This window comes from Muntiacus reevesi, chromosome 9 (assembly GCF_963930625.1).
Source record: "Muntiacus reevesi chromosome 9, mMunRee1.1, whole genome shotgun sequence".
NCBI lineage: Eukaryota > Metazoa > Chordata > Mammalia > Artiodactyla > Cervidae > Muntiacus > Muntiacus reevesi.
In genome coordinates this window covers 27,528,272-27,535,393 of record NC_089257.1, presented here as the reverse complement: position 1 = coordinate 27,535,393, position 7,122 = coordinate 27,528,272, and the positions used below count along the sequence as shown (strand labels likewise).

Here is a 7,122-nt window from a genome sequence, read left to right as displayed (position 1 = left end):
GACTGTTTCTGAAAGAGTGTGTGGGGTCCAGCTGCTCGCCACTCAAGAGCCAATAATCAGGCGGGGTTGTTGGGAAGGGAAGTTTGCTTTATTTCAGATGCCAATACCTGGGGCTGGGGGAGGGCAGACATCTGTTCAAAGGCTGACTCCCCCTTTCTTCCCACTCTGGCAACCAATGGGGCAAGAGCTTTTACAGACAGAAGTAGGGGGAACTATATGCAGAAATAGCACTGCCAGCTCTGACAGTCTTCTTCCAATTGGTCATCGTTGGTCTGACAGCTATCTTCATATTGGTCATCATTGGTCTGACAGTCATCCTAACATTGGTCCTCTTGATTGTTATGGGTACAGTTAATCTTCAGTTTCAAGGTCCATTTGTTCCCATTTCTCTGAGGCCAATTCTCAGAATTGTGGCAGCTCTTGTCCTGGATACAGTCTGGTCATCATCTAGTTAATTTCTCCACCTGGTGTTTTAGTATCTATAAGTAAGCTCACCGGATTTGGCTCAGAATATTGTCTATAGCCCCTGAGAAAGAACTGAAGGTCCTTGACTATGCTTAATGACTGCATTATTATTCTTTTTTTTTTTATGCTGCAAAAAGCTTTATTGTTTCCATTTGGTCCAAGGCTTGAGAGAGGGCTGCAGGATGTTAAAAAGCTGCCTAGTAGCTGCAGAGAGGGGCTTCAGGCAGCCCTGACGTTAGGTGGGTTCTTCAAAGGCCACTGGTCTCCAGAAGCTCCTAGTCGTGCTTGAGGGTGAGCCTCTCGAAGGGATACTCGCCCAGCCCAGCCTGGGGACCAGCCAGCCTGCGGAGGTTGGTCAGGTGGTCACCCATCTTCTTGATGAGTTTCACTTCCTCATCTAGGAAGTGGTTCTCCAGGAAATCACAGATGTGGGGGTCTCCGCGGGCAGAAGCCAGGCCATGCAGATCCAACAGAGCTTGATTCAGGTTCTTCTCTACGAGAAGGGCGGCTTCCATAGCGTCCTGGGTTTTACCCCACTCATCTTGAGGTGGCTTCTGCACGTCCAGGAAGAGGGCGCGGCCGCCACGCTGGTTTTGCAGTTTCAAGAGATGCTCCGCGCCCTCGCGCTTCTCCTTGGCCAGTTCGCGAAAAAAGTGACCCACACCCTCCAGAGCCACATCGTCGCGGTCGAAATAGAAGCCCAGAGAGAGGTAGGTGTAGGAAGCCCGCAGTTGCATGTTAACCAGGCGGTTGACGGTGGCCTCCACCTCGGTAGAATAATTCTGACGAATCTGGGAGCTCATGATTGGTCGGTAATAAGGAGTTAAAAAATGGTGGCTGGTCCCGGTGATCGCGGACAGCTGAGTAGCTGACTCCGGAGGTTGCGACTGGAAAAAAAGGATGGAGGGTGGTCGGAGGCTGGAGCAAGGGGCGTCCCTGGGTCTGTTCCGTCCAGCGCTGTTGAAGCAAGAGACAGATCCGCGGGGCTGCCGAGCGCACTTCTGCATTATTATCCTTTAGTCTCCTTTGGTTGTTTTCTTTTGTTTTTACATTTCTTACTTCTCTGAGTAAACTTATTCTTTGGCTAAAGTTTTCTACAGACCAAATCAAGCAGGGGACACGGTGGTGGGGGGTGGTGGGGGTGGCAAGGGACACATGACTATCTCCCTTTCATGACTATCTCAGAATGTTCTGATTTTATTAATAACACTACCGATGACCAGGTAATATTCCAGTGGCTAGATTGTTTGTTTTGTTGATTATATTACTGAGAGAAATCTTCATGAAAAGATGATCAAATTTACAGTTTCAGAAATAGTCACGGTAACAAGCATAGATGTCCTGAGATCTTTCTCAGAGTGACAATTTAATGGACATAGAAAATAGCGATGGTACAGTGGACTTATTTTTTTATATATATAATTAAATTTTTGATTTGGTCATCATTTTCTTAAAATATTTACTGTCACAGTGGTGGTAATGCTTAATATATAATAGCTACATTTTTTCAGGCAAGTTAGTTTATTTCTGTGTTATAGCAATCTCAAGGGAAGGAGGTGTAAGGCAAGCAGGTAGTTCTGCTCCATGAAGCCATCCAGAGATTCAGGTGTTTTTCTCTTGCTCCTTAGCCATATCCTAAGGTGTGCCCCTTGTTCATACAGGCTGGCTTACCAGTTACATACCTTATGTTCCAACCCAAAGGGCGGGTATGAAGGAATGGAGGGATAGCATTTGTTTGGTAAGAAATAGAATATTACTTTTGTTTGCATTCGACTGGTGATAACTTAAGTCACATGGTCACTCCTGTTTACAAAGGATAACAAAATATTGTTGATGTTTACTCTGTGCTTAGGCACATTCTAAACTCCTTTTTTTTTTTTAACTTTAAAAAATATATATATATTTATTTGACTGTGCCAGCTGTTAGTTGCAGCACACGCGATCCTTGGTCTTTGTTGCAGCATGCAGGAGCTTTCATTGCAGCATTCAGACTCCTAGTTGGGGCATGTGGGATCTTATTCCCTGACCAGGGATTGAACCCAGACCCCCCTGCATTGGGAGCATGGAATCTTAGCCACTGGACCACCAGGGAAGTCCCATTCTAAACTCTTTTAATGTCTTGTCTTCCTTCAGTCCTCATACCAACTCTTTGACGAAGATGGTTCATAGGTGAGACGATTGAGGCAGAGAGAGGTAAAGTGACTTGTCCAAAGTCACACAGCCAGTAAGTGTAGTGCTGAGATTTTTATATAGGTCTGTCAGATTTCAAGGCTCCTGTTCCTATCCTTCGAGACCAAAGAGAGAAGATAAAACTAAGAAGAGAATTGCACGGGGTTGAGAAATCTGAGCTCGGGTCACCTTTGTCATTGTCACCTTGACTCCAGGCCCCTCCCCCACTGTGCTCTTGACCATGTGGTGCAATTGACCTCAGGACACAGAGACAGAGACCGTCAGCAGTGCTTTCTCCCAGGCCTTCCTACACGGTGGCCAGAAGTGTCTGCTGGGAAGCTCTCCTCTCAATTTATGGTCACATTCACCAAGTGTCTTTAAGGAAAAGCGAATTTCAGATGTTATATGGTATTTGGGATAGTAGTGAACAGTTTACCAATAGACTTCAAAAATGGGGTAACATGAAAAAATCCAATGTTTTCCAACTCAATAGAAGACCCTTTGGTGATGTGGAGTCTTGTAATGGAGGGATCAACAGTTTTCCTCACGGGAGTTGGGATGGAGGTGGTTTGCTGATGTACAGAAGGTTTGGATGGTTGGAGTTTGGATGGATGGTTTGGAAGGTTTGGGATGGAGGTGGTTTGCTGATGTACAGAAGGTTTGGATGGTTGGAGTTTGGATGGATGGTTTGGAAGGTTTGGATGGAGGTTTGGGATGGAGGTGGTTTGCTGATGTACAGAAGGTTTGGGTGGTTGGAGTTTGGATGGATGGTTTGGAAGGTTTGGATGGATGGGGTTGCCGGTAACACTCACACTAGCTGAACCAGAGATGTGGATTTTCTTGGAAGGCTGCGCGGGTACATCAGAGAACCACAGGAGAGGGAGTACAGCTGGGCCTGGTGAGGGAGGAACCAGCAGATCCAGGGCCGGCCGTCTCTACTTCTGTTGTCTGTCTCTACCTCTCTCCTTCCTTGATGCCTCTCCTCTCCACCCCAGTTCTCTCATTTCTGATTCTCTCTGGTCCTCTCCTTTATGATTATCTGAAAACTTTCTCTGGGTCCCTGGTACCAATAGCCAGCCTGAAAGGGCAGCATAGAGCCCAGTGCCCCTCTTGCACACCTGACTGAGGCTCTCTGTGGCCCCGGGGACAGTTTGATTTGCTGCAAGGTCAGGAGCAATTGGCTCCCCCTGGGGGCAGGTGTCCACTCTTGGCCTCAGTCAGCAATAGTGGATGATTGTGAACCAATTTTGTTTTCTGGAGGGAGTGTTTGCTAGAGGAGTGGCCATTTGCTGGACAGATGCCCCAAGTTGTGTCTTCTGCAGCTGGACAGAATAATGACTGTTTATTGATCATTTACCTTGTCTGAAACACTCTAATGTCTGAAAATGAAAATCAAGACCACCCTGACCCTTCCACATTATTTTAGTCATACCCTCATCTAAGGTGTCTGGACAGATCCAAGGCCCAAGGAAGTAAACAGCAAAGGCAGATGCAAGTACAGCTCTCTCTGCACCAGTTGCAAAGGTTGCTGTCTTGAAAAGGTTGGCTTGTGTTGCTGTGTGAACTGCACTGCTGCTCCTCACTGTTGCAGGTACTTCTTTTCTGGCATCTGCATGACTTCAGGGTTGACAACCAGCAAAAACACCAGAGGTTTATCTCTTTAGAGGTTAAATATTTCACATGGCTATGGAGTCAACTAGTGGAGAAGTAAATGGCAGCCCACTCCAGTATTCTTGCCTCGAGAATCCCGTGGACAGAGGAGCCTGGTGGGCTGCTGTCCATAGGGTCGCACAGAGTCGGATACGACTGAAGTGACTTGGCATACATGCAGAGGAAAGAGTCAACTAGAGGAAGAATAAACTCAGCAAAACTAGAGTAGTATTTTTGCAAAATCACTGAAAAATTCAGAGATAATAAACATTTCAGTCTGGGGCATTTGTTCCCCAGAATGTGTGATGGGAACCATGGACTGATCAACACTTGGCAAACTGCACTACTTCTACAGGTCTCCACTATGGGATGTTGGCTGTGGGGACAGCTCAACAGGGTTTTCCTTCTGTGATCTCATTTTTCTGTTCCAGTTTTAGAGGACTTCAGTGAAAGCCCAATCCTCACAAAAGTGAATTGTCTTTTAAAAAGGGTTTCTCTCTCTCTACTTTATAGCACTTTTCTTTCCTACAAGGAGGCTTCAGAGCAGTCTTTGCCTGAGAGCTCACTGGTGCTTTATTTAATCACAGTTTTATGAACTCTTCATACACCACCAGCCAATTTTACAGCTCTAGAATCTTGCTTAGGAGACAGACATCGCTTTTTCCCGCAGTCGATTTTAAACACTTTACCATCTGGGATTTTTAGTAACTTGTGACTAGCAAATGGGTGCCATATTTTCAGGATTTTGCAGCCTGAGAACTTTAGGGTTGTTGTACAGAAATGTCTGGTAATAAATAAATAACATATATTTGTTTCACCTTCATTTGAAAAGTTAACCATCAAAATAGGTTTAAAGCAGCTGATATCTTGTTTAATTTCATTTATTGCCTCAATGACTTGCTTGGTGGGGAAAAGGCAGTGTATTATTGCAATGGTTAACATATTACGTTGGATTTCCTGAGAGCATTTGACCCCACAAAGGATACTATTTCTCATCTCCTTCTCTCCACAGCAGTCATTGTATTCATAGAAAATGGAAACCAACCAGGGTTCAGTTGACTTGGGTGGGGTTATATTTGCTTGCAAGGAACAGAAGCCACCTGAGCTAGTTGAAGCAAAAAAGTCTTACATTTTGGGAATCATGGAAGATCAGAGTGGTCTGGAGTACAGTGGTCACTGATTCAGTCGCTAAGTCATGTCCGACTCTTTGCAACCCCATGGACTGCAGCACACCAGGCTTTCCTGTCCTCCACTATCTCCTGAAGTTTGCTCAAATTCATGTCCATTGAGTTAGTGACTCTATCTAATCATCTCATCCTTTGTTGCCCCATTCTCCTTTCGCCTTCAATCTTCCCCAGCATCAGGGCCTTTTCCAATGAGTTGGCTCTTCACATCAGGTGGCCAAAGTATTGGAGCTTCAGCTTCAGCATCAGTCCTTCCTATGAATATTCAGGCTTGATTTCCTTTAGGATTGACTGGTTTGATCTCCTTGCAGTCCAAGAGACTCTCAAGAGTCTTCTCCAGTACCACAATGATAAAGCATCAATTCTTTGGCTCCCAGCCTTCTTTATGGTCCAACTCTCACATCTGTACATGACTACTGGAAAAACCATAGCTTTGACTATATGGACGTTTATCAGCAAAGTGATATCTCTGCTTTTTAATACACTGTCTAGGTTTGTCATAGCTTTCCTTCCAAGGAGCATACGTCTTTTGATTTCATGGCTACAGACACCGAGTGCAGTGATTTTGAAGCCCAAGAAAATAAAATCTGTCACTGTGGTCTGAGTCTCCCTAAAATGTGGAACCAGAGCAGCTAATTTCTTTAACTTTCTCTTCTTTTTAACATTTAAAAATTTTTTAAAAAGGTTATTGGAGTATAACGTTGGTGTGTTAGTCACTCAGTTGTATCCGACTCTTTGGGACCGCATGAACTGTAACCCATCAGGCTCCTCTGTCCATGAAATTCTCCAGGCAGGAATACTGAGTGGGTTGCCATTCCCTTCTCCAGGGGATCTTCCCGACCTAGGGATCAAACCCAGGCCTCCTGCATTGCAGGCAGATTCTTTACCATCTGACCCACCAGGGAAACTCTGGTGTATAGTTGGTTTACAATGTTGTATTGGTTTCAGATGTATGGGAAAGTGAATCGTATATACATGTACATACATCCACTCTTCTAGATTCTCTTCCCATGTAGACCATTACAGAGTACTGAGCAGAGTTCCCTGTGCTAACACGTAGGTTCTTATCAGTTATCTATTTTGTACAGAGCAGTGTATGTGTGTCAGTCCCAATCTCCCAGTTTCTTTTCTTAGTGTTGCATAGTCTCTTGTCGCTGCAGCTCCTTGCATCTGTTTCATTTTTCTCTCTTTCTCTTCAAACCAGCATTCTCTGTTTTGGCATGTGTGTGTTCCAAACATGGCTTCTGGTTCTCTATCACTTCCATTGTCAAGCACCCAGTGTAGAATGCCAAGTGTCTCCAGGCCCCAGTTTCAGATTCTGGGGGGGAATGTTCACTTAGCCTAGCTCTGACCATTCCTGGTCCGGGCATCTGTGGCCATATAACTGGAGATCTGCTCAGATGGGGCTGTAAGAGCTGATGCTCAAGGACGGCTTCCCAGGTGGCGCCAGTGGTAAAGAATTCGCCTGCCGATGCAGGAGCCTCAGAAGACACGGCCTCAATCCTTGGATTGAGAAGATTCCCTGGAGTAGGAAATGGCAACCCACTCCAGTATTCTTGCCTGGAAAATTCCACGGACAGAGGAGCCAGGTGGGGTACAGTCTATGGGGTCGCAAAGAGTCGGACATGACTGAGCATGATTGCCATTGGCATTG

At 45.5% G+C, this 7,122-nt stretch overlaps 1 pseudogene; it reads right to left on the bottom strand.

Annotated features, from left to right (window-relative positions):
- Positions 1-705: 705 nt before the first annotated feature.
- On the bottom strand, positions 706-1,444 carry LOC136174595 (ferritin light chain pseudogene; annotated as a pseudogene).
- Between the last annotated feature and the right edge of the window lie 5,678 nt (positions 1,445-7,122).